Source organism: Ambystoma mexicanum, chromosome 7p (assembly GCF_040938575.1).
Source record: "Ambystoma mexicanum isolate Mex_15411 chromosome 7p, UKY_AmexF1_1, whole genome shotgun sequence".
Classification (NCBI taxonomy): domain Eukaryota; kingdom Metazoa; phylum Chordata; class Amphibia; order Caudata; family Ambystomatidae; genus Ambystoma; species Ambystoma mexicanum.
This window is the reverse complement of record NC_090939.1, coordinates 387,995,036-388,022,379: the sequence shown is the minus strand read 5'-3', so window position 1 is coordinate 388,022,379 and position 27,344 is coordinate 387,995,036.

Sequence of the window (27,344 nt, the reverse complement as noted above, 5' to 3'; positions counted from 1 at the left end):
CATGAGTGGGGGCCTGGTGGTGGCTGCCCCTGGTGGCTGGGGGGTGGGGGTGGTGGGAGACTTGAGTGGGGGCCTGGTGGAGGCTGCCCCTGGATGCTGGGGGGTGGGGGTGCAGGGGGACATGAGTGGGGGCCTGGTGGTGCTGCCCCTGCACTGCTGGGGGGTGGGGGTGGTGGGAGACATGAGTGGGGGCCTGGTGGAGGCTGCCCCTGGTGGCTGGGGGGTGGGGGTGCAGGGGGACATGAGTGGGGGCCTGGTGGTGCTGCCCCTGCACTGCTGGGGGGTGGGGGTGGTGGGAGACATGAGTGGGGGCCTGGTGGAGGCTGCCCCTGGATGCTGGGGGGTGGGGGTGCAGGGGGACATGAGTGGGGGCCTGGTGGTGCTGCCCCTGCACTGCTGGGGGGTGGGGGTGATGGGAGACATGAGTGGGGGCCTGGTGGAGGGTGCCCCTGGTGGCTGGGTGGTGGGGGTGGTGGGAGACATGAGTGGGGGCCTGGTGGAGGGTGCCCCTGGTGGCTGGGTGGTGGGGGTGGTGGGAGACATGAGTGGGGGCCTGGTGGGGGCTGGCCCTGCACTGCTGGGGGGTGGGGGGTGGGAGACATGAGTGGGGGCCTGGTGGAGGGTGCCCCTGCACTGCTGGGGGGTGGGGGTGGTGGGAGACATGAGTGGGGGCCTGGTGGAGGCTGCCCCTGGTGGCTGGGGGGTGGGGGTGGTGGGAGACATGCATTGTTGATCAGTAGTGCAAGGTGACATGTGGGTTGGCTGGGGGGCATGCCCATGGTGGATGGGCTGCCTGCAGGACATGAGCAGGGGTGCAGGGTAGTCCCCCGTGGTGTGGGCTGCCTGCAGGGGCCGTGGAGGTTGTGGAGCGTACACCTTGGAGGACCCACACGGCCAATTCATGTGTAGTACTCCCCAGAACCCCTGAAATACACATACCCTGCTGAAATCGCGTGTTGAACTTCCCGCGCACCCCTGAAATACACGTACCCTGCTGAAATCGCGTGTGGAACTTCCCGCGCACCCCTGAAATACACGTACCCTGCTGAAATCGCGTGTGGAACTTCCCGTGCACCCCTGAAATGCACGTACCCTGCTCTAATCGCGTGTGGTACTTCCCGCGCACCCCTGAAATACACGTACCCTGCTGAAATTGCGTGTGGAACTTCCCGCGCACCCCTGAAATACACGTACCCTGCTCGCACTGGGCCAACCGCGTGTGGAACTTCCCGCGCACCCCTGAAATCCACGTACCCTGCTGAAATCGCGTGTGGAACTTCCCGCACACCCCTGGAATTCACATACCCTGCTGAAATTGCGTGTGGTACTTCCCGCGCACCCCTGAAATGCACGTACCCTGCTGAAATCGCGTGTGGAACTTCCCGCGCACCCATGTAATACACGTACCCTGCCGAAATCGCGTGTGAGACTTCCCGCGCACCCCGGTATACACGCACACGTAATTTTTTGTCAGCAGGTGTCCGTGTTTGTGGGTACCCCTTTGCACGTCATTTGTCCTGTTGGCGCACCTTTTGGCGCACATTTCTTCCAGGCGCAGAGACGCTACTGCCTGCTTTCTTGTGGCGGTCGTGTTTGTGCCTGTGCGCTGGTTTGAGCGTGCGCTTTTTTGCCCTATTCTATTCCATGAATACGTGTTGTAGGCGAGCGTGTGGGCGTTCCGCGCACTTGTACCCTGTACTTCCCCCGTGACGCCCACGTTTTGGCAAGTTGTTCCCCATTCCGAGTGTTACGCCCCGTGTTCCGCCTACTTTTGTTGCGTGCGCCGTGCTATGTGCGATTTTCGCTGTGGCCTGTACGATTTTCGCTGTGACCTGGCGCACGCTGTTAGATGGCCTGTGCACCAACGTGCGCCGCGCACTTTTTTTTCGCACATGGGATGGTTTTCTCGCGCACGGCCTTCCATGAATCGATGTGCGCTGCTTTTCGTGCGATTTTCGCACTTGCACTGCGATTTTCGCTATTCCACTGCGATTCGCAGGTTTTTGCCCACTTGCGCCGCGCTAATTATTCCATGAATCGGCCTGATAGTGTTTATGGAATAAGACAAGAATTGGACTACTGTGCTGGAATGGTGAAATTCACTATAAACTCACACGAAGATCCACAAGAATTTTTAATGTACTTACTACAAGTACTGGAAAACAAAAACATACCTATAAAGGAAATCTTCCAGATTTCATACATGTGGAAACATACATGCACTCTGTGCAACAATGTGACACAAGAAGAAATTCCCAATGAATGCTTCATATATATATATCAATACCAAATTGTGAATCCATTCCATTTCAGCAACTTGTACAAAATGCAAACCATGGTAGATTATGCTCTACCTGCAATTCAGATAATCGCTCCACGTTAGTAATACAAACACATAGTAAATACGTAATACTAATGCTTCTACGTTACAATGCAGATGGTACCAAAAACAACTGCAAGCTGACTGGATTCACACATAGTCAAATATCACTTGGTAAGAAAACCTTCACAACAATAGGTATAATCTACCACGCAGGAGCCACAACCAATTCAGGGCACTATACGGCATACATAAAAGAGAAATGTGGATGGTTTGAATGTAATGATAGTACCATTACTCTAAAGCAGAGATTACCAGCAAATCTTACAAACGCTTATTTGATGTTCTTAAAACCAAAATTTGATAAATAAACTGTATTTAAACCTTTAAGTAAATTTGTGTTAAAAAAATATAAACTGTTAGAATACTCCAAAAGCTATCTAACTGCTCAAAGATTCTACAACAACTAATCAGATAAATGAATACCACTAAATTAGACCAAAAAATACACAGTTAGAATACGCCAATTGGTATCTAACTGTCCCAAAATTATAAATTTGTGTTAAAATAATATAAACTGTTAGAATACTCCAAAAGCTATCTAACAGCTCAAAGATTCTACAACAACTAATCAGATAAATGAATACCACTAAATTAGGCCAAAAAATAGACAGTTAGAATACGCCAATTGGTATCTAACTGCTCCAAAATTTTATAATATCAAAACAAATGAAGAATCTGTTACTGCTCCAAAAAAAATACAACAAAGCAAAGTATAAAGCATTAGCCAGAAACAACAAGTGAACACTGAAAACAAACAAACAAACTGTAGCATAACAGAAAAAGTTTTTTTTTTAATCCAACATGGATTTTTTTTTCTCCCACAGACCCAATGATTTTAGCAACAAATACAGGAACTGAGCAAATTGCACAGTACTCTGATTTGTACTCTACTAAATATGAGGGTCGAAAAAAAATAAAAGTATATTGCATATACAATGTAATAAGTCATTACAAAATACTAATACTAACATGCTATTTTCTTTTATCACAGAAATGAAGAAGAAAAACATGGACTCCCATTACTAGACCAAACAGTAAGTATACCATAGCAGCATATCACATCCATAGTATCTAATACCTTTGTTCCTTATACATTTGTTTTTCACCCAAAGTTGTAAGCAAATATGAATGTGATATGCTGCGGTGGTTGTTGCCAGGGCATACAGTCTTGGGTGCATGGCCAAATGGCCATGCACCCAAGACTGTATGCCCTGGCAACAACCACCGCAGCATATCACATCCATAGAGTCAAACATTTCAACTATGATCTATGGGAAACTTTTAATGTCCGCGAACAATGTGAGTGTTCTTAGAACACTTTGAACTTGCCAGCGAACAATACGGACACCGTTTTCAGGACACCCCCTACGAACATTTCAGAACAACGCGATAGTTCTTAGAACACTTTCAACTTAACAACGAACAATACGGACAGCGTCCTAAGGACACCCCCTATGAACATTCCAGGACACCGGGAGTGTTCTCAAAAACATCTTCAGAACACCCCCATTTTGTTTATTTGTGAACATTTCAGGACACCGCAGGTGATCTTAGAACACATTCAACTTGACAGAGAACAATACGGACAGCGTCCCCAGGACACCCCCTATGAACACTCCCTGGACACCGCAAGTGTTCTTAGAAGCGTCTTCAGAACACCACCATCTTGTTTATTTGCGAACATTTCAGGACACCGCGAGTGTTCTTAGGACAAATTCAACTTGACAGAGAACAATACGGACAGCGTCCTCAGGACACCCACTACGAACATTCCAGGACACCGGGAGTGTTCTTAGAAGCTTCTTCAGAACACCACCATCTTGTTTATTTGCGAACATTTCAGGACACCGCGAGTGTTCTTAGGACACATTCAACTTGACAGAGAACAATACGGACAGCGTCCTCAGGACACCCTCTACGAACACTCCCCGGACACCGCGAGTGTTCTTAGAAGCGTCTTCAGAACACCACCATCTTGTTTATTTGCGAACATTTCAGGACACCGCGAGTGTTCTTAGGACACATTCAACTTGACAGAGAACCATACATTTGTTTTTCACCCAAAGTTATAAGCAAATATGAATGTGATATGCTGCGGTGGTTGTTGCCAGGGCATAGAGTCCTGGGTGCATGGCCAAATGGACATGCACCCAAGACTCTATGCCCTGGCAACAACCACCGCAGCATATCACATCCATAGAGTCAAACATTTCAACTATGATCTATGGGAAACTTTTAATGTCCGCGAACAATGTGAGTGTTCTTAGAACACTTTGAACTTGCCAGTGAACAATATGGACACCATTTTCAGGACACCCCCTACGAACATTTCAGAACAACGCGATAGTTCTTAGAACACTTTCAACTTAACAACGAACAATACGGACAGCGTCCTAAGGACACCCCCTACGAACATTCCAGGACACCGGGAGTGTTCTCAAAAACGTCTTCAGAACACACCCATTCTGTTTATTTGCGAACATTTCATGACACTGCGGGTGTTCTTAGAACACATTCAACTTGACAGAGAACAATACGGACAGCGTCCTCAGGACACCCCCTACGAACACTCCCCGGACACCGCGAGTGTTCTTAGAAGCGTCTTCAGAACACCACCATCTTGTTTATTTGCGAACATTTCAGGACACGGCGAGTGGTCTTAGGACACATTCAACTTGACAGAGAACAATACGGACAGCGTCCTCAGGACACCCCCTACGAACATTCCAGGACACCGGGAGTGTTCTTAGAAGCTTCTTCAGAACACCACCATCTTGTTTATTTGCGAACATTTCAGGACACCGCGAGTGTTCTTTGAACACATTCAACGTGACAGAGAACAATACGGACAGCGTCCTCAGGACACCCCCTACGAACACTCCCCGGACACCGCAAGTGTTCTTAGAAGCGTCTTCAGAACACCACCATCTTGTTTATTTGCGAACATTTCAGGACACCGCAAGTGTTCTTAGGACACATTCAACTTGACAGAGAACTATACATTTGTTTTTCACCCAAAGTTATAAGCAAATATGAATGTGATATGCTGTGGTGGTTGTTGCCAGGGCATACAGTCTTGGGTGCATGGCCAAATGGCCATGCACCCAAGACTCTATGCCCTGGCAACAACCACCGCAGCATATCACATCCATAGAGCCAAACATTTCAACTATGATCTATGGGAAACTTTTAATGTCCGCGAACAATGTGAGTGTTCTTAGAAGACTTTGAACTTGCCAGCGAACAATACGGACACCGTTTTCAGGACACCCCCTACGAACATTTCAGAACAACGCGATAGTTCTTAGAACACTTTCAACTTAACAACGAACAATACGGACAGCGTCCTAAGGACACCCCCTACGAACATTCCAGGACACTGGGAGTGTTCTCAAAAATGTCTTCAGAACACCCCCATTTTGTTTATTTGCGAACATTTCAGGACACCGCGGGTGTTCTTAGAACACATTCAACTTGACAGAGAACAATACGGACAGTGTCCTCAGGACACCCCCTACGAACACTCCCCGGACACCGCAAGTGTTCTTAGAAGCGTCTTCAGAACACCACCATCTTGTTTATTTGCAAACATTTCAGGACACCGCAAGTGTTCTTAGGACACATTCAACTTGACAGAGAACCATACATTTGTTTTTCACCCAAAGTTATAAGCAAATATGAATGTGATATGCTGTGGTGGTTGTTGCCAGGGCATACAGTCTTGGGTGCATGGCCAAATGGCCATGCACCCAAGACTCTATGCCCTGGCAACAACCACCGCAGCATTTCACATCCATAGAGTCAAACATTTCAACTATGATCTATGGGAAACTTTTAATGTCCGCGAACAATGTGAGTGTTCTTAGAACACTTTGAACTTGCCAGCGAACAATACGGACACCGTTTTCAGGACACCCCCTACGAACATTTCAGAACAACGCGATAGTTCTTAGAACACTTTCAACTTAACAACGAACAATACGGACAGCGTCCTAAGGACACCCCCTACGAACATTCCAGGACACCGGGAGTGTTCTCAAAAACATCTTCAGAACACCCCCATTTTGTTTATTTGCGAACATTTCAGGACACCGCGGGTGTTCTTAGAACACATTCAACTTGACAGAGAACAATACGGACAGTGTCCTCAGGACACCCCCTACGAACACTCCCCGGACACCGCGAGTGTTCTTAGAAGCGTCTTCAGAACACCACCATCTTGTTTATTTGCGAACATTTCAGGATACCGCGAGTGTTCTTAGGACACATTCAACTTGACAGAGAACAATAAGGACAGCGTCCTCAGGACACCCCCTACGAACACTCCCTGGACACCGCGGGTGTTCTTAGAAGCGTCTTCAGAACACCCCCATTTTGTTTATTTGCGAACATTTCAGGACACAGCGGGTGTTCTTAGAACACATTCAACTTGACAGAGAACAATACGGACAGCGTCCTCAGGACACGCCCTACGAACACTCCCCGGACACCGCGAGTGTTCTTAGAAGCGTCTTCAGAACACCACCATCTTGTTTATTTGCGAACATTTCAGGACACCGCGAGTGTTCTTAGGACACATTCAACTTGACAGAGAACAATACGGACAGCGTCCTCAGGACACCCCCTACGAACACTCCCCGCACACCGCAAGTGTTCTTAGAAGCGTCTTCAGAACACCCCATTTTGTTTATTTGCAAACATTTCAGGACACTGCAAGTGTTCTTAGGACACATTCAACTTGATAGAGAACAATACGGACAGCGTCCTCAGGACACCCCCTACGAACACTCCCCGGACACCGCGAGTGTTATTAGAAGCGTCTTCAGAACACCCCCATTTTGTTTATTTGCGAACATTTCAGGACACCGCGGGTGTTCTTAGAACACATTCAACTTGACAGAGAACAATACGGACAGCGTCCTCAGGACACCCCTACAAACATTTCAGGACACCGGGAGTGTTCTCAAAAACGTCTTCAGAACACCCCCATTTTGTTTATTTGCGAACATTTCAGGACACCGCGGTGTTCTTAGAACACATTCAACTTGACAGAGAACAATACGGACAGCGTCCTCAGGACACCCCCTACGAACACTCCCCGGACACCGCGAGTGTTCTTAGAACAGTTTCACTTTGCTTGCGAACAAAACGGACACATATTGAGTCCTTAGAACACCTCCCAGTCAGTTTATTTAGAACATTTCAGAACACCCGTGATGTCCGCAAACAAATCGAACACAAAAAGAACGTCTAACACATAAAAAACACAACTTTCATCCTATCTCATACACTCCCACCCTCCCCAAACACTCCTACACACCAACACACTCTACTAAATACACATTTTGAACAAAGTTTCACCACGCTGTCCGCGGACGTCCACGAATCCAAGATGGCGGGCGCTACCGAAAAATCTGACGCTCTTCACGCTCCACGCCGTCCAATCAGCAAACACGTTGCATGTCCGCGAACATCACGCAAGACGATTGGCCAATCAGGACACTGTCCGCGGAGCGAACAGGGAAGTGTGTCCGCGAACCGAACACAGATATCACTAATTTTTTTTTAACCTACTTTTTTGTCATTTTAAAAAAAACTACGGGACGGATTTTCACCAAATCCGCTGCTCCTGGTCCAAATTTGGTGGAAATCCGTCCAGCGGTTTGGGCTGTAGGCGAGAGCAAAATTTTTGGGAAAAAAAAAAGTTTTGGGACCCCCCTATAACTTTGCCCCCCCTGGACGAATCCTCACCAAACTTTGCAAAAAATTCAGAGTGACCCTGGATCCGTCCAGGGAGAGCGAAGTTATAAGCCACCCAAAAAGTGCTCTTCCTATGGAAACAGCAACTTAACCATAACTACATGGCATTTATATATATATATATATATATATATACACACACACACATTTTTTGAGTTAAAACCAAATATTGCACTTTCAATTCAAATCATCTTTAAAATGTCATTCTCTATGTATAAAGACAATCCCGCATGTAATACATTTCCATGATACAGTACAATTGCAGTAAGGTTAAAATAACTCTGATTTTTTTTTCTCCCAATGTCTATATAATACCCTCTGGATCATTGTAACCTTCAATGGGTATTACCCAAATAATTCTTTCCTTGCCACCAAACTTTGTATAAAGCAATATGAGTTGCTTGACATTCCGTGTTCAAACAATTGGACTGTTTTTATATCGTTATTATCATTTGTTAAATGGGCCATAATGGAGTAGTGTTTTCATTCTTAATGAATAAAATCAATGCTTTGCCAGTCAGGCAAAATCACGCGTTAAACAATGATGTTTCAACTTTTCTGCTGGGCCTAGAGAGCCATACTCAGTTCTGCGTACTGTCACTTTAAGGCGATGACAGTCGATAAATGAACCATAATTCATCTCTTGCCTTTTTGAACAAATGTGACATAATCTCATTACATTTGTGACACTGGCTTTTATTGCTTCCATAATCTGTGGCAATATTTGTACAATGGTGTGATTTATCATGGCAAATTGATCTTATTATCCAATAAATAACATGACAAAGCAATAAATCAATCCAGATCAGCGGGCACTGTAATTATTTGGCATTAAAAATGTAAAATGCATGTATGCTGAGTTGTGTTCAATTATGGTTAGCTGCTAGAAAGGTGTTATTCATTCTCTTGCCCAGACTACTTAAAATAATGGCGGTTTCAACACTGGCCTTGTTACAAGGTTAGCAAATGCATTCTGAAATGCAACATGAACCTCGAAGTGCAATGCACCCAGGAGCACTGGATCATATTTAACGTTATTTGAAAGTGCAGGTTTCCATAAGCAAATAAATACCTCAAGCTACAAAAAAATGCTTCCTTGTGAGTGTATTCAATGTTGTGTAAATACAACCTCAGCAATCCAGCATCTGACGGCCTAAGGTGATATTATAGACCGATTGCACTGGTGCAAGTGCTCACGTGCTATTTAAACTAGCACAACAACTGCGCTATTGGAAAACAACGTATTTTTTCAATGCTAATTGTGTGCAAGTACAATTTTGCTCCGGTCGTAGTACTTTTCCCTGTGCAAAAATGCATTGGAAAACAATGTGTTTTTGCATTCTGAAAGCTCTTCACTAGTGCCAATGACATTTCTGTAATACCGCACCTGATATGTTGGGTGAGGAGGTAAAGGTCAGTAATTTCATTTCCTCATCTACTTCATCGTTCCTGAAATGAGACTCTCCGCGAGATACACACACTTCTTTCCTCAATAAAAAAAAAAAAATATGCAACACAAAAATTGAGAACACACTTAACCCCTCACTTTCCTGATAGGGTCCATAAAGGGCCATCTCTACCACAGTTCCCCCTGTTTGTCTCCAGACAGAATTCCACCAGGGCGCTGTCTAGGCCAGGAGGCTCTTATGATCTTGATACCATGTTCCAGATGCCAGCCGGCGTTTCCTGTTCTGTTTTAGAGGATGGTTGTTTGGGCCTTTGCAAGTCGTGTCCTCTTGTTAGGAACAATTCTGCGAAGCTCCTAGTAATGAGTATCAAGGAGATGGGCAGGACCACTTTGGACATATTTCGTATGCCTTCCAGATCTGTGAGCCACAGTGCACTTGTGGTAGGCCAAGAATGCACTGTGAACTGATGCTTGCGATGCTGAGAAAGATGTGTCATTTGGGGTAACTGGTTTCATAAATGAATTTGGGAACTGGTGCTGTAGCTTGTGAGTGTTCAGCTTGTAAACATAACCAGCATCAAGGGTATTCTGTATAAGATGGTAAGTCAGTTAGGTGTCAGTCTTTACCGGTTTGTGGTTACATGATGCTGCATTCTGCACCCAACCATGGTCAGCCCGTCATTAATATGCAACTGGGCACCAACCCACCACATTTTCTGGAGGGGTCAGCCATCAGACAAGCCAGCCAGCCCAATGCAAACACTGAGTGCATCCTCAGATGCTTGTTGCAGCTGAGGACATGCTCCTGGGCTGGCTGTAAGACAGTAGTAGTAGAAAGAGTAGTAGTAATAGTACCCCATACCCCAGTGCGCATGCCCAATGCACCATGCAAGGCTGGTGGTGTTTTGTCTCCCCATCCTTGCTTGGACCATTGGGGATGCACTGCCTCTTGGTCACTAAATGTATGAGGAGGCACAGGAGCACCCCCTATTCACATTAGTCCCTGCAGTACCAGAGACTAATGTGCATAGGGGGTGCTCCTGTGCCTCCTCATACATTTAGTGACCAAGAGGCAGTGAGCTGGAGGTGCCCTAGCTCCCCTGCACAAGCACAGGAACAAAGATGCTTTCCTTGCTTTCTGGTTCCTGTAGTGTGCTGCTTATGAACTGGAGAGTGTATGTAACAGGCGGTGTGAGAAAGTCAGCATCTGGAGTGTACATGGCTTAAGGTAAGAAAAAAGGTATGTATGTCTGTATGTGTATATGGGTGCATGCAGGGGAGTGTGTCTGAAAGTATGTGTCTAAATGGGATGGAGTGTATATTGTTTTGGTGCACATGTGAATGAGAGTGTATGTTATCTGGGTATGCAAGTTAATACGAGTATGTGTGTTGGTTGTATGAATGTGTGTGGTATTTTCCAATGTACGAGGTGGGGAGCTGGCCTCATATTCGAGGGATCCACAATGGTGCAACCAGCAATGAAATTGTATGCATATTTTACTGCCATTGAACCAAAATCATCATGAGTGTTCTTACATTGAGGGGTGGGGGCTGGGAGGTACATTTATGCAGCCAGCAAGAGCATGTTTGTGTACTGTGGCAAAGGATTATTACTGGAATTTATGGCAAAGCCAACATGATGAGCATGCCTATATTAGAGGGGCATGTTTGCAGGCAGCAGGACATGTTTATTTATGAAGGCATGGTATTGTTTTGCTGGAAAATAGGGCAATACTAACATGATGAGTGGTTATACATTTGGGGGGCGGGGGAGGGGGTTATGTGTGCATGTTCTTATGTGGAAATACTGGACTGTTTTGATGCAGCCAGCATTGACAGTATGGGCACACCTAGCATGACAACTTTTTTTTACAGGGGAAGAACAATGGCATACCGTGGGCAAAGTCATCATGGAAAGGTGTTGGAAAATGCTTTTGTGCTCTATTTTGACTTGGCATCTATTGATTTTTTCATGTATTAACCTAAAAAACAAATGTCATTTATGCTGCTTTTTACCCATATGTTCACAGAACTTGTGCTTTAAAATGCGCAATCTTAACCCATGATTTAAAAAATGTTCACATGAAGAGCACCATATAAACCCAACGTTTTTGGTTCAGGCTGTCTCACTATCTCGGCCTCACATGCATATTTATGGGTAATGTCTACAGCCCTCCAATTAAAACATTTTTGGCACCACTGCATCAATTCTCTGTGAGATGGGGAAGTACACCTCCCACTCCTTTCACGGTTGTTCTACACAAGGCTTTGTGGAAGTTGGTTGGTGCGGGATCAAAAGCTAGAACATAAAATGGCTCAGTGTAAAGGAACAGTGGGCCTCATCACGACTTGAGCGGTAACGGTAACGCTATTAGCGCGGGCGGTATTAGCCCTACCGCCGAACTACCCGGCGCTAATAGTGCCGGATCACGAGTTCGGCGGTAATGTAAGTCCACGTTCCCCACTGAGCCCATTCGGGAATGCCCCATTCCCCATTGGGCTCAATGGGGAATCTTCGCGCTAATACTGCCGGCGGATTTCCCGCCGGCGGTAATAGTGCAAATTTTCGGCCGATTTCCCCCCAGCTCAGAGCTGGGGTGAAATCAGCCGAAGCCCTGATTCGGCGGACCCTTAAATCTAGTGGTAATAGCGCTACCGCCGGATTTAAGGGTTAACGCCGAAGTCGTGATGAGGCTCTGCTTTCTGCTAACATGTATTGGCTTGCATCCATCTCTCTGCAAGCACCTCTCTCTGTCTGCCCAGTCATTGATATTTTCCCATATCACCACAGTCCCTGCAGGTGCTCACTGTCACTGTCACTGTCACTGTGCTTGTGTGACTCAGGTTTGGCTGGCAACCGCAGCTTCTATACCAGTCACTGTTCATTTGTGGTACTACCAGAGATTGCTTGAAATCAATTTTCTGTAGGCAAAGGTAAACATTGTCTATATACAGTTCCTAGTGCCTTTCAACACAGCCACTACAATGGGAATTAAATTGCTTAATATTAAATTATTAAATGGCCTTCTTAGTCTCTTGTGTCTCAGTGGGGTTGTCTCGGCTCTTAATACTAATAAGGTTGTTGATTCCCTTGAGGAGGATATTACATCAGTTATTTAAGAACAGGAGTAATATATCATAAAACATCAAATACAGACATGATCTTGTTCATGTACGTTACTCATGTTTTTAGATTTGGCTAGAGAGATTGTCATTGTTCTGACAAATCTCTTTCAGCAGTATATAGGGGGTTGTGGGATGCTTGGTATCAATCAGCAGTTTTATGATGCCTGAAGAGTACATTATAATGAAAGCTCTGCTATAGCGCCATAACCTAGGGAGAAGCTAATGCATTGTGAACGATGAGTAGACAGCTGTCACATGCTGCTTTTAAGACCATCTTTTGTTTCCATGTTGCTTCCACATTTGTACTGCATTACACTGTGGATAAGGAATATGATAACAATGCTACAAATCCAATACAAACAGCTGGACCATTGCATTTTAACAAAAGAAGTATTCTCCCAAGTGACATCTTGGAATGATAGGACATGCCTCACAATGTTACGACTACTTGCGTATGTCCGATCCATGATAATGATTATTATCTGTGACAAAATTCAACTATGTTGTGTAATGACACATTATTGTGAATTTATGATTAAATTGCATTTTCAGATAACAGTATTGCTCTATGTTCTTCTAAATTTTAACTATGTAGTTTGTAACTTAAAAAGATAGATTATAGTGAATGAACCTATGCATTAGGTTATACAAGATCATTTTCACTTACATAGTTTTGTTGAAAGATAGTGTAATTGCAACAGTACAACATACGGCCAACAGATCAGATGCATCTCTTCAGGACATGAATTAAGGCCCTTGAAATTTCCCAAGATTTAAAATGAAGTGTGTCTACTGGTTGTTTGGTATCCAAACTTTACAGAGCCAACACAAGAAGACAGGAATTAAAATAGTTTTCATTCAGTATGTTAAATGTTAAATGTTAAAGGTATTTATATCACGCTCCGTCACCAACGGAGTTGGTCCGCAGGTGCTCAGGTGGATCAAAAAAAAAAAAGGCAGACGGTTTAGATTAGTCGGCTGAAGAGGGAGAGTGAGAGAGTACTGGTGTCCTGTCTGCGGCTCCAGTTCGGTTTACACTGTGCACTGTGCTTTGGTATGAATATTGGACCGGGGCGAGACCTTGTATGCTGTTGGTGCTGTTTATGTGTTGTTTATTTGTTGTTGTTGCAGGGAGGTGAAGTGCGTGCGGAATGCTGAGCGAGAGATGGTTGCGTGCATTTTCAGGTGAGTTAGGTATGCAGAGATTTCAAGTTGGGTTAGTGGGTTGTATGTCTTGGTTATAGCAGCTCTGGTTCTGTTTAACTAGCATTCCTATGGGTAAGCTTAGTTGCTGCTTTCCTTTCTTGACCATCTAACTGTTGATGGTGCGGTGCATTCCCGGCTGTATTGATGAACTTAGTATAGTGGAGTTGGGTATGTCTATTCTCTCCCTGTGTTGCCGGTGCTGTGGGTTGGCTCCCTTGCTATCTATTGTAACTTAGGTATGTTGGAGCTTGGTGTACTTCGGGGTCAAGGTGCTATTGATGAATTGTCCTTGTCCTTCCATCTTGGTCTGCCTATGTATTCAGACTTTATTATCATCCTATCATAGCTATCTATCAGGTTGTATGGTTTCGGTTCCAGGCGGATGCCGTTGCTTGATCTGAGCGTTCTTGTTGGTTGGCGTAGGCGTAATTTGTCTATAAGGAACTCTGCACCTTGGTTGTGGATTGCTCTGTGCGTGATGCACATTGATTTGATTTGTTGTTTTATTGGCAGCCAATGTTGTGTTTTTAGCACAGGTGTGATGTGTTCTCTTCGGGGTAGTTTGAGAAGCAATCTGGCCCCAGCATTTTGTATGCGTTGTCGTTTTTTTAGAAGTTGTTCATGCATACCAAGGTATAGGCTATTGGCGTAATTTACTCTGGACATGACGAGAGCTATGATGGTAAGTATTTTATTGGCTAATGACAGTAACGGTAGGTTCCATTTTGCTGCTCGCAGGAGAAATAACCATTTCTTGAGTAGAGCATTTACTTGTGACTCTAGGGTAAGTTTGCTGTCCATCAGGACCCCCTGGTTTTTTACAATTGACGATGGGGCTCGGGTTGTACTGAGTTCCCTTGGCCAAGTGATGTAGTGGTTGTCTTCTCCGTTTTTTGTGATGATCATTATTTCTGTTTTGACTGGGTTTATTTTGAGAAAGTTCGAGTTTATCCAATTGAATGCATCACAAAGGCAGTTCTCTAGTGTAGTTTTTCTTCTTGAGTGTCTTTTGTATTTTGAAGACTATTTGTGTGTTGTCTGTGTAGTTGTAGCAAGTGAGGCCATGTCTTTTGATGATTTTGATTAGTAGGGATAGGTAGATGTTAAATAATAAAGGGGAGAAGGATGATCCTTGAGATACTCCACATGTGGAGTCTCTTAGGTTGGATTTGAAAGGTTTCATCCATATGGTTTCTTTTCTGTTTGTAAGAAGGATTTGATTCACAGTAGGGCAGTGTCTGTTATTCCTAGTCCTTCTAATCTCATGATGAGAATGTTGTGGTTAACTGTGTCAAATGCCGCAGATAGGTCTAGGAGTATCAAGGCAATATTGTTGTCTGAGTCTGCGTTTGCTTTTAGGTCGTCCCATATTGAGAGGAGGGCTGATTCCATTCCTTTCATTGGTCTGTAACCAACTTGAGCATGGTCTAGAAGGCAGTGCTCTTTTATGAATTATTGGGTTGTTTTGTATATGTACATTTCGAGCAGTTTGGCTGTGTTTGGGATGTTGGAGATGGGTTTGTAGTTGGAGAGGTCCACTACGTTTCCTGCTATATCTTTGAGTAGCTGCATGATGTACGCTGATTTGAAGGATTGTGGTACTTTCCCTGTTGAGATTGAAAGGTTGAGGACATTCCTGTGTATTCCATGGGAGGTCCTTGTTTGAAGATTGATTTGTATATGTCCGGTGCCAGGGATCCTCAGGAGAACCTGTCTTGTTGCTTTGATTTACCAGTTTGACGAATGTCTCCACTGATATTTTGGGGAACCTTTGTAGTTTGTTCGGATGTTCCTTGTGAGGATAGGTGGGTTCTGTGGTATGATTGCATGGTCTGCATTGTATAGTTTGTTGGCTGGTAATGATTTTGTTTTTGAAGTGGTCTGCTCGGTCATTGCATAATTTCATCGATGGTATCGGTGTGTTGTTGCAGCCAGGTGGATTTTTTATTTCATTTATGATTTTGAAGAGTTCTTTTTGGATGTTTGGTGCTTTGAAGATTCAGTTGTAGTATTTCCTCTTTGGTTTTTGTATTCCTTTTTTATATGAGTGGATGTGTTGTTGAAATTTTAGTTTATTTCCAGTGTTGTTTTTGATCCTTCATTCTTGTTCTAGTTTTTGTTTTTTTTCTTTTCATGACGCTGAGTAGTAAGGTGAACCATTTTGCCATTGCTCTTTTACTAGCAGGAGTAAAAGGTTTTTGTTTGGTGATTTCGTCAATGGTTGTTGTGATCCAGGTGTATAGTAGAGCTACTTTTTTGTCCAGGTTTGCTTCTTCCATGATAGTTGCTTGTGGTTTGTTGAGTTCCAGAAGTTCAGTTAGGTTGGAGTTTTTGATGGTTCTCCAGTTTCTTTTCGTGGTGATTGTTGGTCTATCTTGTTGCTTGTTTATTGGAGTGGTCATTGTGATTATGAAGGGAATGATTAGGTGGTCGCTCCAGAGAATTTGAATTGGGGTTGCAGTGGTAATAAGTTCTTTATTGGCGAATATTGCGTCAAGTGTATACCCTGCAGAGTGGATTGCTCCTTTGACTAGTTGTTGTAGATTCATTGAACCAGATGTTGAAATCTCCGAGGACGATCAGATGATTATGCTCGATGACTAGGATGGTGATTGCTTCCGCGAAGGCATCTACAAAGGTTGCATCATAGGTTGGCGGTCTGTATATCAATATGAATTTCAGGTTTGTTTTGGAGTTTACTGATAGGCATACGATTAAGGATTCACATTTATCAATGTTTAGTGTGCTTCCAATTTGCTAGCCAGGTGTTCCGTGTGGATGATTGCCAGTCCCTCTCCTCTTTTGGTTTTTCTGTTTGCTTGAACGCATTTGAAGTTTTTAGGCAGGCAGTTGTGGACATTGAGCTTGCATTGATTAAATTGCAGTGGATTTTTTAGGTATGGTTTTGATTATTAGTTGTTCCTTGTTTTGGTTTGCAGTTGTTCAATTGGTGTGCTTCTGTATTGACGTTGATTGAATGAAGATGAAGATCAGCGAATTATCTATGTGATCCTTTTCTAATGTAGAAGAGGAACGCAATTAACAAACCATAACATCCAAATAGTTCCTTTAATGTTGGCAGTACTTCAGTGATACCATAGAAAAGCAATAGTATTGTACAAATGTTGTTTTAAGGGACGCCAACCCCTTCCCTACATTTTCAACAAATTACAAATGTCTTTTGATGTTATAGTTATGAAACTGCATAACCCTAGGTTGACATGGAACATGTTATTAGTAGAGTTTAAGTTCAATAGCAATCCTGCATCATAAAACACCCAAATATAATCAATCAATTACAATAGTGCATGAATCAGGCAGTACAGTTTTCATATTTCAAAATAGATTTTTATAGCAAAAAGTGGCATTTGGTACTACTTGTAAAGCATCATTTGATAAACGGGTGGGTTTCCTTTAATTGTAGCAAGACACACTTTGTGATCGTGGAGCAAATTAACGTTTGTGAGCGACATCTGATAATTGTTGAACATAAAGACAGTCTGTTTTCTGTGTTCTTGATGAAGGGTTAGGAGGTTTTTCATCGGCTCTGTTTCACGGGTGGTAGAAAGACCATTAGCAGAGGCAGCTTTTGGTGGCAGAAGAGGCGGATAATAGGGCACCGGCGGGAGGATGGGGATGCACTGTGCACCAGTGGAAATCCAGGGGGGGCGATCCCTCTGCCCCCACCCTGGCTCGGCCACTGAGAATGACCCATGCAAAACTGGGTAACAGGATTTGTTTCACATGCCCCTGACAACCTAGCAGTAGGTATAACAAAGCAGGCAAGGCAGAATTTTTAAGAGAGGAGGAATGTGTTTAAAGGCACACTGTAACACATATAACATTCAATAAGCAGATATGCACATAATATTTTAGTCAAAATATATATTTATCTGCTGAGCAGTAAAGTAAAATGGTTATTATTTTTTATTGGGTTTTTGTAAAGCACTAACAACAAGCAAAGCTATTTTGTTGTATCTACCACTGCTGCCATGCAATGGTGTTCAGCGTTCCACTTTGGAATGCCATTGCGTGCAGCCATTGAGAAGTGACCTTTGGGGAGCCACAGTTTATGTCACAGTTGGCATGTCACAGCTGTTGTGAACGCACCTGCGTTGGGGTGTTATTACCTAATAAACTTCTAGGTTTATCTTGGTTAACTTCCATGCTGTGTCACCCTTACTATATACAGCTGTCACGAGAGGGGTTACAGAAGTACACCATCAGCAGTATAGCGTGGAGTACCAGCAACATGTCTGCTGATCTCAGCCCCCACCTGGTGTTGGTGTGGCTGGTTCTTGAGTGACAGTGGTCAGTGAGAGCCTATGCAAGGAGCTGGTGTCATCCTTCAGGAGTCAGAGCCCTTCGGGGCTAGCGTGGTGTGCGATGTCACACCCACCTGTCAGGCTATCACTGACAAAATCTATCCAGTGTCAGAGGAAGCAAAAGCCATGTCGGGCCTGTATGGTCAGCTGGTGCCAGATGGCACATGTCGAAGCCCATATCGGGGCTAGCATGGAGAGCAGTGTCTGACCTACCTGTTGTCAATGCCGGCTGGTAGGCAGCTCTAGGGTGCTGATCCATCATCTGATTAGCAGGTGCAAGCAGGCCATTGCCCCTTTTTGCATATTCCGGTGCAGTGTCCTGCTCTTCACAGTGTTAACAGGTACCCTGTGGTGGGCGGACCCTCAGTGCAGGCAGTAAAATGGTGGCGAAGGGGGACCCAGGCAGTGAGTGGGGCCCACCCAGCATAAGACGCTGAGGCAACAACAGCTAGCTGGGGGGCAGCAGCAGCGTGTTTCATCTTGTTAGTGCATGGAAGGGGATTGGGAGAATTTCAAGGATGGATTAGGAGTGTGTATAGGTCAGCTGTAATAACATTTAAAGACATCAAGGTGCAGAAAGTGTTTATAGTACATGGGAAGCATTTCAGATTAGATTCAGGGCTTACGTCAATGAGATCTAGCTAACCCATATGGGAGCATCAAAAGAGGCACAGAGGTTCATGGATCCAGGTAAGGGACTTTCATGAGGAAGAAGGTCTTCAGTCTTCGCCTGAAGTGGAGGTGGTTCTCGATGGACCTTATGGTGAGGGGAGACCATTCCAGAGGGTGGCTACTGCTGCACCTAAGATTCTTCATCCCATTATATTTTTCTTAAACGCAGTAACAAGTTAACACCAATAGAGCATACGCGTCAGTAACTGTTTACTGCAGAGTATCCATATGAACTGGAGACATGACTGTATCTTTGGTGTGTGATCCTACCAGCAAGTGTTTCAGTGAGAGTCCAAGGACTACAACAGCCTGTGAGTAGCTTGGTTCATCCTTTTAGCTTTTGGTAGGCTCCAAGCGCAAGTTTATTTCAACTTATATAAGCTCTCCCATGGGATCCTTTGTTAGAAGCACAAAAACAATAAGCGTGATCTCATGGTTATAGGATCGATTCTGTGAGCTGTTTGCACTTCAGAAATAGTTTATAAAGTCAAAATTCACCCGCAAACAATGTATTTTCCAGTTTGTTGCTAATAATTGAAGTGATGCAAAAGAGGACTTCCATTCAGTTAAGTAAACTTTGGAGTCACGGGAGATGATGATGAAACATCTGAGGTTCGGGTATGATGCAGTTGTCTAGATGTCTAATGTTGCAGGCCATTTTAGCGGTGAGGTGCAGGCACTGCTGCTGCAGAACCAGTCAGGAAAGCCAAAGAATTTTTGCAGTCCAATGGGTCTTTTATGAATGGCCTTTGCTTTTTAGGTTTTTGGTAATGATGGGACGCTTTCTGTATCTTTTACCAGCACTCTAGTGATCCAGTGCTTCAGCCTCTCATGTTGGGCCATGCAGCAAGTGACTTCTGAGAGCATAGGGTCCTAGAGGTTTTTAAACAAGCTGCGCTCGCCAGGTGTGAAGGAGTGTGTGCTGTCTTCAATGTTCCCTTTAGTCTAGAGAGAGCTTAAATCTGCAGATCCCAACAGCGCTTCACTGTCAGCGTGTGATCTTACACAGATTCTGCAGCAGAGATTCCTCACATACATTTTCAATTTCACATCATCTTGTCAGAAATTTTAGGACTGCTCCCAATAATTGACAAATGTAAGGTTCATAATCCTGAATCTTTTTTGGAATATTGGGTGATGTGTAAAAATGAATCTCCAATCACAATCATGCATCATTTCAAACCTTTGGTGGCCACCAAATCTTTGTGGACTGGCACATTTACACCTTTTTCTCTTCCTGTGCAAACACACAGGAGTTGATTCAGTCTGAAAACCATGGACTATATTCATACATTGCCCAAATCTAGTCTTGGCCACCACTGCCCAAACCCTCCATATCAAATAGTGGCAACGACCATACATGGCCAAACGTGGATCCTTTCACACAAAAGGAACCAGGCTTTATTTACAGAAATTCCAATGCAAGAATATCACCTACTGTCTCTGTGCCTGGGAGCCAGGGAGCCATTTTTTAAATCCATTGTTTACTGATGGTCCTAGGGGAACCGTGTCTGAACCAGTGGAACAATGATGGTAAACAAATGGTTCAGGAGACTCACATCAGCTTAGGACTTTCTGACCAACAGCAACTGTGAGATATGGTTGTAAAAGAACTGCTTCTGGGCAGGAGAGGATTTACATAGGGCGTTTTATGGGGATATTGAACCAATGGTAGTAGGCTCTCTTAGGAGTTGTAGTTTTATTGTCAAAGTGCATGAGTAGTTCTCAATGTCTGCTCACACATTACATTCGTTATAAATATGGCAGCCAAAAACCCATGGGATAAGTGCCATTCTCCTGCAGACGTCTGAAGGCAATTGCAAAGAAACTCCAGAACCCAAGCGGAACCCTCCCTCCAGGAGAAAGTTGATGTTACTGAAGTCAAGATAAATGCACACAGGAGCACATAACCTGGTGCATATTCCATACACCTTCCAAAACAAAATGTGGCTTGCTGCTCCAAGATCTAACGAGCATTATTTAATGCAACAAGATTATTGCTCTCTTCTCCCATGTCACCCATCATTGTTGAGAATAGTGTGATATAATTAATGAAACTTTCCACACTGTACACATTAATAATACAATTCATATGGTCAAAAATGCACATTATAATAATACTACAAAGCATATAATATTACAATACATTAAATAAAATCATGCCATTCATTATGTTTCAGCATTGAACGTTTTTCATACTCTTTTTGTCAATCTTTTTTTTTCAATAAACAACCACAGTTAGTCACAGCCAATATTATGGATCATAGATTACCTACCTGAGGGGCAACGCTGCCAGAAATAGTCAGTCAATAATGTGTCAATACTGTTGATAAGTTACCCTGAAATGTAGTTCTTTACCTAACATTACGAGATGGTGCACATGTTAATCCACACAATGGACAAATGTCGTTATTCATAGTTGTTACATCCCAATGCACACATTCTTGTAATTAAAGATATTACTTAGTTCATTCTAATGAACATAAAAATCCTATGATGTCTTACGGATGGAAATATTGGCTACTGGGGCTGTTGGATGTGCCTAGTAAGATCTTTGAATCCATTATTTTGAGAACCTAACAATAATGGGTAGACAATAAGAATGTTTTAAACCCTTTACAAACTTGATGCAATAAGGGATCTGAACACCGAGACCTGGGGTCCTTTAAGACGAGGTAGCAATACTTAGTGATGGATAGGGATGCAGAAATTACTCATACATCAATAATCAAACTGACTCAAGAAGTTGTCAAAACTTAGTACTGTTTTATTTGCAATTACCTAAAACAGGAAGTACAACGGACATCATCCGACATCGCACAAGCAATCTCAACGCATTTCATAAAAAGGTATTCTTATATAGTGAAAATTCATCATCATTGACGTCACACTACACTACATGGCAAACTACAAAAACCTTTTTGGGGATGTGATAGGCTTACAGGGAACATCGAGGTATACGTTCCATACTGACTGGGGTTGTTATTGGGTCTCTACGATCAGGTGAACACCTAAGCCCTCCTCTAGTGCAAGTCATCTTCATCGTCACAAAATACACAACGATTCATTGGTTACACAAACTATAGGGCTCTCTAATACGTGTTCCTCAACAATTGGTTGGCATGCTTGTGCCCTTCTGGAAAATTCCACTTGCTAGCAGCATGCAAGCTAGTTACCCCAGGTGCTGGGTGGGTCGGCTGGATCATGACTTCACACCCAATTACCCAATATCTATCATCACTCCTGCAGTCTGTCATTCAATTAAGGCTTTGAACTTGGCCTTGCAGAAGCTCTCTTTGGCTGAGAATAAAAAGGAGTGTGGCACAGTCTTATCTTCTTGTTTCGGTATAGCTCAATCCAAAGTCTATTTTCATCTGACCATGTGACTGGAGACCACGTTTTCGAGCTTTTCGTTGCATATAATACTATTAAATCGATGAATTCTTGAATCCTTCAGTGTTTTTCCATTCCACCTCAAACAGAAGTTTGTTTCTTTCTCACGTTCATGTAGTTTCTTTGGCAGACAACCAGGTTCACAGTGGCCTTGATTCTTGCTGCTGGGGCAGCCAGCCTTTCTTGAATTCTCCTTTGCCATCAGCTATTTTCCAACTGTGCCACACTCAAGCCCTTTCCATTCACGAGGTTTAATAAAGTGCATCGTGGAGCATCTAGGTTCTATACATTCCTATGTATATAAATTGGCGCATTGCCGAAATCTATTCACTATATAGCCAGCCTTAGGATTACTTTGTCTACTTGCATTACAGCATCTGTTCAATTATAAAATGACTTTGCATTTTCTTCAGTGTTTCTTCGCACAAGCATCTTTTTTTCGATCCCAAAATGTTGCTTAACTTTGACACCTCCTCATCAGAGCTTACAGAATGTCTATGTTCTTTTGTTTTTTGTCTTTTTTTCTGGGTGCTGCAGTTCTGCTTCATATGACGTCACCAAACCTCTTTCACATTCATTTTCACACTTCTCCCGGGACTTTGTACAGAAGACCATTACTTCTTCGTGAATGCATAAAGTGTTTAACATATAGGCAACATGTGGGTCAAGCTTCTGGTAGGTGTATTTGGCTCCTCCTCTACAGATCCTCATCCATTCGTAATATATTCTGTCTCACGGAAGTATATACTGTTGAGGAGTTAATTAAGTAAAAGGGCAAATCGCAAAACTGCGAATGATTCCAGCTTGATTGCATATACATGATTGCTACTCCAATCCCATAATGTAGCTTTTCCAATCAGCTCCTGCTATAGGACACCCAATTCTAGGCTGCAGTTCACCTTCAGTGCTCTAGATTTAAAGAATAATTATTTTTTTCTTCTAAATTCGTTCACCACAGAGGGTCTGACATTCTTAATAGCTTTTGCCACCATTGCCAAAAATAGACATTGCAGAGATAGACAGGTCAACATATTTCACATTTAATGTTGACATACATAGCCAAGAAAGTCAAACCCAATTCCAGGCGTAATACATGTATAGGATACTTTGTGGCAATCACAATGCCATATTTTTGCTTTTAACTATTCAAGCAAGTTTTGTTCATTGTAATGTCTGTTTCTAAACTATACAAAAGGATTGGGATGATCCTCTGTTTAAAATTTAAAATGTCCAACCCTGCTAACTGTAGCCCGGGTTTTTGGCAATGAAATTCCTGACCACTGTTAGTTAACATGGGAGTAAATTTCATCTGCTTTTACTCTTTGTCATTCTTAGTAGACGTGTTGCTTATATGGACACCTAGAAACTAGTACATAGGTACCTGCTCAATCATTGAGTGTCCATATTTCCACAATGTTGATTTCACACTTTTATTGTTAAAACATATGATCTTGGTTTTGTTGATGCAAAATTATTTTTTAATGCATAGTGTAGGGTATTTTGTGGAGATTTGGGGCCTGACGGTATTTTATTACCGCCGAAAAATAACTTAGCAATAATCACTCTTTGTATTCAGATTTGGCCATGTGCAACAATAATACAATGGACATGCATTATTTCAGCACCCAGACCTGCATATTTGGTATACGTGGTTGGTGTTATTTTGGTGAGCATAATTCCCTTGTTTTATTTGTGGCCCCAATGTCCAGAATCCCTTATCTTTGCTTAGATTTTTCGTGTGATCACTAGAGAGACCTCAGACCTGCATTCTAGGAATACCACATTTCCAGTGATAGTGTTGGTGTGCCACCATGGGCGAACTCACTGACTTATTTACGACAGAGAGCTATATGTGGTAGTCTTGTGGTAATTTCCACTACCTTATATACGGTAGGGAGCTATGTTCAGAGAGTCTCTCTTCCCGTTGGCTCATGTACCTCCAACGAGCTATGCTACAGTCACTCACAATTATTCATACTGATTCTGACATGCACACATCTGTCTTAAAATGACCATTGCACTGTTTAAAAATCTCCCCACATCATCGGCATTGTAATGGTAAATAGAAAATAAAACACCCGTCTGTTTTCAAATATTTTCTGTATTATAAAAGCTGCATTTAGACACGATCTCATTCTTTACAGAAATAAATAAAATGGTACAGTCAAAGCATTGTCTATGACACACTGCAAAGAGCGTGGCGGAGAACAGAACTCAAATTGCAACATTGGTATTTGATTAAGACACGCACAGGAATCCTACACTGACTGCATATTACCGTACACACTCAGCTCCCACACTTCTCATTACCTTATCTTTTTAGTTGTTCTCTTTGTGAATGTGGCTCTCTTGGATTAACTCCAGCAAAAAGGAACGCTTGCCTTCTCAAGCCGGGGTCATTGCCTGGAATTCTCAGCTTTTTCAGATAGGAATGCCTCAGCCAGTGGAAAGGTTTTTCTTTCAGCTCTCCCCAATCTCGACTGCAGCAGGACACAGGAATCTGCATTCAGTCAGGACCCCACAGCCAGGTCTTCTCCCCAGTAGTGCAGAAAGATGTCTGCCTGTCTTTTTCCCTGATACTGCCCACTAAAACTTTCCTCTCAGCCCTCTGTATGACGTGTCCCAATGAAATCCATCATCTCTCATCCTCCTACTCTTCAACAATAGCTTCGCTTATACATTTGCAATTGTTGCAAATCTGACTTCCTTCTTCCTGCAGTTACTGTGCACAAAAACACGGAGAATCAGGCAGAGAAGAGAAGAGAAAAAAATCTGCACACACATTTAAATGGTTTTCAGAGTATGCCTAATTCTGCAGTGGAGAACACATTTTATTAGTGGGTTATATTAAATAAGGTTTTATTAGTCAGGTTAATGGTTAATAGGTTAGCTGTTAATTTTCAAATGTGTCTCTCGCACCATAGGCATTTCAGGTGAAAAATAGTGTGCATTTTTAAATGAACACGTGTGCTTTTAACTGTAAAAATAGATTTTCATCTTATATGTTAAAATCGTTTTTGACTGAATAGCCTGTCTTTCCTTGTTAATCTGGTAACCCATATAGCAATGCACCGCACCCTTGTGGTGGTGCTGCAAAAAAAAAGTGCTACTTGTGCAGTAGTGCTGTACTCTGTGCTGTAACATGCCAAATATCCTTACATATACCCTCCTTTTGTTTTTAGAACTTGGCTATAATCCAAGCCAATTCCTAAAAACAACTTGTTCTATTTTTTTTTACAATATAGCAATCCAACAAAATGAATATTCATGTGCATCAATGAAAATTTGCAATCAATATTTCATCTGAGTCCATCAGTCCATAAAATGTTCCACATTTGCCTTCTCAGTGGAAGTGGCATTACTTTAAGTTTAAATTTTCCAAGTCAATTAAAAACAACGAAATAAAACAACTAACTAAAACAAATAATTAATATAACAAATTAAAATAAATAATTAAAATAATAAATACGTGGAACTTCATATGCCGGAACTTCTGTTTTGTCTCTTTTGGTATGTCCCGACCAGCGATGTTATTCGGTTCATTCGAGTATTCTTTCATCTTGGCAATCTTGAATCCACAGCAGTCATCTCTTTTGGCATTCCGGTTATTTTGTCTTCACCTCCACCTGGAGGCAGGCATCTTTTGGTCTTCATCCAGGGGACTCCAGGACTCCATCGTCTCTCCCGTGGGCTCTGATCTCGGAACCTCCGATCAAATAATGTTAATTGTCTAAATCAAAATAGAAAATAAACAAATTAAGTACATAGCATAATACTAACTTCATCCTTTTGCCAAAAATAAAACATGCTTGGTAAAAATATTTCGTTTATATTTTTTCTGTTTTTTTTTTCTGAAATCAAATACAAGTTAAAAGAAAACAAGCATATATAAAACAGCATTCAATATTTAATACACTTTCTCTCTGCACACCAACCACGAGCTTCCGTTATATGTGCATTTATTTATTTATTTATTTATTTATATTATATATTTTTACATATATTACAGTGTTTATGTGCCATCATAACAATCAACTTTTTTTTAACTTCTTTGTCACTGCCTCCTGATTACACCCATTTATTTTCTCAAGGGACTCTATCTGTTTCTACATGCTCAAGCTGCCTGATCTCATGCCTGGGATGGCATGGTTTGATTTGATTTACATGGACAAACTGCTCTATTGCTGATCCACCTTCATTTTTCAAAATTTTATACACTACAGGAGAGACCTTATCTATAATTCGAAATGGCCCCTGCCAGGCCGCTAGAAATTTAGAATTTTTCTGTTTACTTTTTCCAAAATGAAACTTGTACACCTGATCCCCTACACTGTATTCCTTTACTGATGTCTTTTTATCATAATATGACTTTGCACTGTCAGCAGCTCTTTCCAGATTTCTCTGCACAAAAGCAAATGCATGTTGCAAATGCCTCCTCAGTTCATCAATATATTCATGAACTGTGGATGCACTCACTAGAGTTTGCTCATGTGTTCTGTATAGTAGGTGTTGTGGTAACACCATTTTCCTACCTGTCAAGACCTCATGGGGGCTAACACCTGTTGCTTTGGCAGGAGTCGACCTGATTGCCATCAGAACCAACGGTAAACGTAAATCCCAGCTGGAACCTGCTTCTGCCACAAATTTCTTTAAAATATCCACAACAGACCTATTGCTTCTTTCAACTGTACCTGAAGACGCCGCCCGATATGCGATATGTAGTTTCCTTTTCACACCTAGTATTTGCCATACCTTACTCATTAGAGTACTTGTGAAATGACTTCCTCTGTCTGACTCAATTCTTTGTGGCAACCCAAACCTTGAGAACACATGGTTCACCAGTAATGTGGCTGCTGTTTGCGCACTACAATCTGGTGCAGGAATGCACTCAATCCACTTCGACATCAAACATACCACACTCAAAATATAACGGTGTCCCCTGCTCGACCTTTTTAAAGGACCTACATAGTCTATTTGCAAATCTGACCATGGGAGAGTTAGGCCTCTTTTCATCAATGGTGCTCTATGCATTGGTGAAGCAGGTTTAAATTGGGCGCATACTAGACATCCT